The following is an 8,241-nucleotide window of genomic DNA, read 5'->3' on the forward strand; positions in this document are numbered from 1 at the left end:
TTACAGTCACCTATTCGATGTGCCAGTAAACCACACACGCTCCACCAAACTATGAAAAACATTGAGTCACCCTTTGCTACCTTTGCTTAGAACCATTTAGTGTGCCGGTAAACCACACACGCTCCACTAACTTCTTCGTAAGGGCACAAAGTGTAATTTCATGGAATTGCATCAATTCACTTTTGCCTAAGTAACTAAGATTGGGAATTTGAAAAACATTTAGTTACTTTTGTACTTCATTATACTTATAATGGAAGGTTTATGTCCTATCCTACCCGTTCGGCTAACGACCCTCCACTAATCAAGAGTGCGGTGGGTAAGAGTGGATACCCATTCAATCGCCATTTTATAGGCAATTTCCTTAAACACCCTTTATAGACCAGCTTCATGAATGCGGCCTACTAACGGTAAGACTGACTTTTACTCATACATATATATAATATTAGACTTTTAATGTTATATATATAGTATAGGGTGTATTTTACACTTTTAAAATATTATGTGGTCAAATTTAACAATTATACTTTTAATTCAATTAAATTGTAAACCAAAACTTTATGGATTTATTAAACCTCTTTTAATTATACACATTAATTAATTAATAAAACCATAAGGATGTGATATTAACTTTTCAAAAACATCACTAGGGTTTTAGAATTTAACATTCCTAAATTAAACTTTTAATCAACTTTTAAATTCCAAAACTTGAGGGCAAGTTTTGAAACATTTCAAAACATTAGGGTTTAGAATTTAAATATACATCAAAATTAAACTTTTAATCAACTTTTAAATTCCAAAACTTGAGGGCAAGTTTTGAAACCTTTTCAAAACATTAGGGTTTCAACTATTTAAATTTCAAAATAAAAACTTTTGAGTTCAAATTTAAACTATAAAACCTAAAGGGGAAAATTGAAACTTTTCATAACACAAGGATCAAATAAAAAATAATATAAATTAGACAATTAATTTCATCATTATCTATATTTGACCTAATTTCAATTTCTTGCAAAATAAGTTACCCAATTAATACAAATAATCAAACTTTATCATATAAGGAAGTTATTATCTAATCAATTGGTAATTATCTTTTGTTTAATCAAGGATATACTCATAAATATGTATAAAATCGGATTTTAATCATCTAAAATAGATAAGGCAAGTATTCATGAGTAAAACAGCAAGAAATCCCGAAAATAACTCCATCTGACGCTTGAACTCGCCGAGTACCACACTGTACTCGCCGAGTTGAGGCCTACTCGCCGAGTTCATCAGGCAGGGAGCTCAAAACTCGATTTTGCAACTTGAACAAACATACAAGGCATCAATACAATAGAAACCAATCAAGGATCTGATACCACTGATGGGTTTTAGCTATAAGAACATCCTATGTTCTCATACAAACCCTAATGCTTGGATCTAGGTTTCTCTATTGTACATGCAAGTTATCCAAGACTATAAAACCTAGATCTAGCATATGATAATCAATATAACATATGAATTAGGGTTTAAATCATACCTTGATTGTTATGTAGCAATAACAATCTCAAATCCTCCTTGTAATGACTTTAGAAAGCTTAGAGTCACAAATGTCACTCCTCTAATGGTTCACAAACACCAAGAGCAAGAGGATGAAGAAGAGAAGAGAAGGAGGCTGCCCAAAACGTGTGGAAACCCTAACCAACAAGTTCACCACGTATTTGGGGCATAAGGGTTCTTTAAATAGTGAGGCTATTAGGGTTATCTAACAAGGAAACCCTAATTTGGATGCTTAAGCCCTAAGAAACCCATGGACCCCTTCCTTATCAAGCCTTGGACGATTTCTAATGGGTTTCCCCATAGAATTCGTCCACCCCTTTAATTATGGAGTCCATTAGCTCAATATTCAACTATCATACAATTGACAGTTCTAGTCCCTTAATTTTAATTAAACTCTTTTAGCCACAAAACTTAATTACCAATTAATTCTTGACTAATAATAATTAAACAATATGATTTCTCCTTTAATATATTATTCTCATAATATATTAATAAATCATATTTAATCTTTTCTCTCCATAATTCAGCCTATCAAGTTGCTTTGGTGAAGGCAACCCAAAAGGACCATGCACCATCGGGTCAAGTACATACCAAAATAGTTATGGACTTAGACAATAATCCAACACAACCTTCCAGGTCAACCCTACTCACCGAGTCAACTACTGACTCGCCGAGTTCATATGCTCAGAGTCCTTTCATTCGCGACTCGACTCGCCGAGTCAGTCCATGACTCGCCGATCTACCGATTTCCATGTACCGACCTGTCCAACTCACCGAGTCTCCACTCGACTCACTGATTCGAGTCTCAACTCGAAGGGTTTGGGGTTTCGCCACTTGACTCGCCGAGTCTAAGAACAGACTCACCGAGTCCAAGGCAATCTTCATCCAACTCGACGAGTTGTTCATCCCACTCATCGAGTTCCTCCTAATCTTCATACTACTCGCCGAGTCCACTCAAAGTACTCGCCGAGTCCACTCATATCTTCATACATGCAAAGGACTTTTGAGTCATGCATGGACTCCAAACTGTAGATCTGCCCTTCCCAAGCCTATTCCTCACGTAAAGTTGCAAACTTTACGTGTAGAGAAGGAGATCTAGGCTAAACACACCATAAATTAGGGTTTAAGGCAAGGAGGCTCTATAATCAACTCAAGGGCAGTTACTTTATGCTTCACCAGGCCAAAATGAGTTTAGATCCGAAGTAGCAACTTCATATCTGGTTTCTAACTCAAAGGGATATCTAAACATGGCTTAAAAGCCCCAAAACCCATAACTAGAATAGATCTAAATGAAGGAACGACTTAGTACCTTCAATAACTTTGAAAGATTCCACAAACTCTGAATCTAAGGCCAATACTTGAAGCTTCAATGATTTCCCTCTTTCTTCTTCCTTCAAATCACCCAAAAATGGCTTGGAAGCTTGGATGAGAAACAATGGGGCTTAGGGTTCAGTGTTCTGGGTTAGAGAGGCAGTAAAGGAACCCTAGGGAAGAGAATGAGACGTTTAAATAGGCTCCAAATCTTGGATTTAGGGTTTTCCTCATTCAGACCAGACTTGTCGAGTCTCCTTAGCCGACTCGCCGAGTCGGTTACTTAATCCTTGACCTGGATCCCGCTCGGACTCGCCGAGTTCCTCCTTGGACTCGATGAGTCGTCCCTTAAACTTAGGGTTTCCTTTCCCTTCTTGACCTTCCTGACTTTGGGTGCTACAACTCTCCCCCACTTAAACTAAACTTTGTCCTCGAATTTTGCTATGGCCAACCGCCTGCGAGCTGCTTCCAAAACTCTACTAATTGATCCAACACCAGCTGCCTACCTTCGTTAGTCTTTCGCCCGGTCATTCCGACTAACATTAATCCTTGCGGATAATAATCTCGGGTCAACCCTGACCCTGAACATTCTGGAAACACAACTTACTCAACCGACAATCCTTCTAGTACTCTCCGAGTACTACACTGAACCCATAGGGGTTCACCCCTTCTTTCCTTGCACGATTTCCTTGCCTTCCCAAGGCGATGCTTCATAACCAACTATTTCCTTTGCCACTGTGAAGATCCTATCCTTCACCAAATCCATCACCCCCGCTACTACCAGTATGGGTCACTAACGCCAGTATCCACTGGACATTCCTCTCTACTATAATTTGGTGTCGAGCACCCCACGATCAACTAACTGAATTCCACCATAAACCGCTTACCAGCACTGCTACTGACTGAAAATTTATGCTATTCCTTATCTGCCTTCCGGATGAACTGAGACCACCCTGTTCCCTACCAACCCATCAATATTTGGATTACCGGCTCCCACTAATAACTAGTCCCAACACAACTCCTAGTCGCTCCCAGCGACTTTCAAAGAAACTTCGACCACCTATAACTGCTCAATCTATTCTGCCATACAGGCACTACAATCCTGGGATCCTCGATCCCCTATCTTGACACTAAGGTCCCTACCAGGTCCCACTTGTGCTGCTAAAATTCACGGGCCTCGCCCACGGGTCTCACCCGCCTCTATCCTTCTATTCCCACTTGTCTAACCACTCTTGCTCGGGCCTCGCCCACGGGTCTCACCCAACCATACTGCTGAGCAACCCTGCTCTCAGGTCTCACCTATACTGCTACTCTCATACAGGCCTCGCCCACGGGTCTCACCCAACTACATCCTGGAGCGGCCTCTCCCAAGGTCTCACCTCTCTAGGGCTATACAGGCAAACTCCCTACTATCCTCATCCACTACCCATTCCTGATTCCTATCTGATCACTAGGAGATAAGGGCCTCGCCCCAACTCCACTAATGAAGCTACTATGGAATGCTACGGCTTACCCACAGTCTTACATCACCTTCCATCACTGACTGCTAGTGAATGCTACAGCTTCCCCGTAGTCTTACAACACTTTCCACCACTGACCGCTAGTAAATGCTACGGCTGCCCCGTAGTCTTACAACACTTTCTACCACTGACCGCTAGTATGAAAGCACCCCATGCTATCAGTTCTCTAGATCCTCATTCCGACTCTCTCGAGTCCTACAGGCGATCCACCAACCTGAATTCCCAACCACGTACTAACCATCACCATTACACGCACTAGCTGATGGGGAGTTTCTCAAACTCCCAACCCTGAACTGCTCAATCCATCAAACGTTGTACTACTTCTTTTCTTTCTCGGAGGTCGTGCACTCATTCTGGATCTGCGTGCTCTTACCTTTGCATGCTCGGAGGATTCTCCCCCACTTTGATCCTGCTTAACCCTTGCTGCTCAATGCTCGGAAAGAAATCCCAATCCTTGCTACCATTCCATAATCAATCTGCTGAGGAACCCCAAGCTTACCATAGCTAGGGATTTAACCAGTCCATTTCTAAAACTATACGGCTCCGAACTAGTGAGACATACCAAGTCCCTCCCAGGCATGCTACAGTTACTACATCCTAAGTAACCTTTTCCAATGGAGCCCATCCCTTAACTACCCTCCAAATATCCAAGGTATGCAGATGGCGTAAAACTCGATCACAATCAAGCCGCACAAAAAAAAATACTCATACCGATAATGATGTAGTACCATAACAATATAATCATGCACAAATAAAAGAACTGAAAACGGAAATCGCATACCTGCAACGTCCAATGTTGCTCGCGCCTCCAAGGTAGTCATCTGAAAATCCCTGCCTCCTACCGCAGGCACCTCTACATGGCCCTGACGGTCGTCCGTGATCCTCAAAGTTGCAGGGGCAGGTGCCATCACCCGTCCTGCCGGAAGCAAACTGGGGCATTGGGCCTTCTTGTGGCCCCACTGATTGCAGTGAAAACATATCAAGTCTGATCCCTATGTGGTGGTAACGGCACAATCCCTGCTAAAATGACCAGTCTGACCGCACTTGAAGCACCCAGACTCACCACCGCTACCACTCTTGCACGCGCCCCCGTGCGCCCTGCCACACTTCCTGCACCGACTGCGGTCCTGATAATCCCTTGATCTCGAATCCGATCCCCTGGGCCTTTTTCCCGAACCTGTGGCTACCTGAGCCTCATCCGGCTTCCTTTTCCGGATCTGCTCTAAATCGATTTCCCTCTCTCTAGCCCGAGCGATCATATCCTCCAACGTTTTGCAGTTGGACCTGCTCACAAACTGTCTGATGTCATACCTCAACATCTCATGGTATCGAGCCTTCTTCATCTCCTCATCCGTGACATACTGCGGCACAAGAAGAGCCCTCTCCCTGAACTTGGCGGTGATCTCCACCACAGTCTTAGCGGTCTGCGTCAAATCCTGAAACTCCCGTGCCAACTGCTGCACCTCAATAATCGGCGAAAACTCAGCCCTGAACCTAGCCGAGAAATCGCTCCATGTCATCGCGTCCAATGCAACATCATCCCCCAAAGCATGACCGATCTCCCCCACCAATCCCTCGCTCTGTCCTTCAGAAGACAGGAAGCGAGTCTGACTTTGTCCCCCTTAGGACACCGGCTCATACGGAATGTGTTGGCAACATCAGCCAACCATCTGCTGCTAGCGATGGGTTCCCTAGCCCCATGATAATTTGGTGCCCCGCAAGCCCTGAACTCTCAAAATGTCAAGGTACGCACTCCCATCAAAGCCATCATCTCTGTACGGAAGGCTCCCAGCCTCTCATCCAAAATCTCCAATATACCCTCCTTGACCGTGCCAAAGATCACAGGAGTCTGGTCTAGTATGCTGCGCGTAACCTCAGGTAATAGCAACTCCCTCATTCGCTCCTCGAGCTGCTCGGCTCCTGAACCCGAGCCTGATCCCTCTCCGGCGCCTGATCCGCCCACTGGTCTCTCTCGCAACATCACCATGCTGAAATATAATACATCCACTATCAGAATACTTATCACCGCTGCGAGACCAAACACACGCACTACCAGGTTCCCGATCTTGCCTCGGCCTTTCCCGAATCGAGTACGGATCCTCTGCTTTCAGTAGTACGGGCCCATACTACCTTCCACATCTATCCGAACTTTCCTCAAGAACTACTTCGACTCCACCAGGTCCCTTTTCTACTACTACTGCTCCCAGCACTATCTCATCCTAGGCTCACCCTAGGGGACCTCCGACTCAAACCAACCAGTCCTCAGCCGTTGAAGGCCTCCTTGTGATGCCAATTAACCATCACATGGATACCATCACATGTGACGAGGCTCAAATAATCCTTCGAGTAAAAGACTCGTCCCTACAACGGTTGGACTCAAAAAAGAGCTGTGCAATAGGGCCGAATCCAGCACTCTAAGATTATTCAACCCTAATCACATGTGACATGAAGTATCCACCTAATGGCTAACTCCCATCACTCGGAATCCCATATTGCACAAAGCAAGTAGCATTCAGACAAGGGGAAAATCTATCCATAACATACTCAAGCAATCATAATATCATATCAAGAATCTGCACTAGCATGCAACATAAACTCATAAACTCAGGCATAACCTAAACAGGTTATCCTACTACTGTCTAATCAGCACTATCATGCATCTCAAAGCACATATAACAGGCACATAAGGCATCCTCCCTAGACCCTTAGTCCTAATCTAGCATGCTGTTCTACTAACTGATAATCAAATCATAAACTTGTATGGGTATTTTGGGGTACTTACTTGAGCTCGGCTTATTGCATGCACCACACCCCTTTTCTCTTTTCAAAATTCTTTTCTTTCTGAGTTCTTTTTGCTTTTCTAAAACTATTTCATTTCTAAAAACTTCTTTTACAAAACTGTCTTTTCATTTTGAAACTTTTTATCCGACCTCTTAGTTTGAGTTCAGGCACACCCGAGAGTATGCCCGAATCCCTCAAACCAAGGCTCTGATACCAACTTGTAACGTCCCAAAATTCAAGACTAAAAATTTCTTGTAATAAAACATTACTTAAAGCAAAATCATCAAACCAAAACATAATCAGAGTATTAATTTCCAAAACACATGTTTGTTATCAAAGTAAAACATTCCCAGGCTGTCTAATCTATGGTGTGTGTCATGCGATCACCCCGAGCTCTTCCCTCCGCTAGCGGAAGTACCTGAAACCAAAACTAAAAACCATAAGCACGAAGCTTAGTGAGTTCCCCACCCTACCACATACTGCACATACTGGGCCACGCCCGCTATCCTGGGCCTCGCCCCCTACCTCGGGCCTTGCCCGCTACAATGGCCCCGCCGCTCCAAGCCCCGCCTGCCTTGGGCCTCGGATACAGATCTGTTTCACTTAGGCCTTGCCTGTCACTGGGCCTCGCCCGCTAACATATACTAACACATAACATATCACAACACATAAACTAATCATATGCTATTGAATCCTGCTTTAAAGGCCTCTCCTATCTTGGGCCTCGCCCTTGCCCTACTACTGATGAGTCATGGAATCCTGTCCATGCTCCTGTTGATAGTGAGATACAGGCCCAGCCCACACTCACCCCTTCCCTAACTTGGGCCTCGCCCCTGTTCTGTTGCTAATGAGATGTAGAACACCATCCACACTCAGCTACTGGTGTGGTACGGGACCCCGCCCACACTCACCTCCCTATCAGGCACATACATGTATCACACAGACAACAAGTATAAACTATCATATAAACCATTCCTTGGACACCCGCCCGCTATCGTTGGACCTCGTCCTGAATATCATACTAGCATACTATGCCTAGGGATAACCCCCGGGTCTTCTACTCATAACTACATGGGCCGGCATTGTGGCCTTA

The sequence above is a fragment of the Lactuca sativa genome, chromosome 4 (genome assembly GCF_002870075.4).
Source record: "Lactuca sativa cultivar Salinas chromosome 4, Lsat_Salinas_v11, whole genome shotgun sequence".
NCBI lineage: Eukaryota > Viridiplantae > Streptophyta > Magnoliopsida > Asterales > Asteraceae > Lactuca > Lactuca sativa.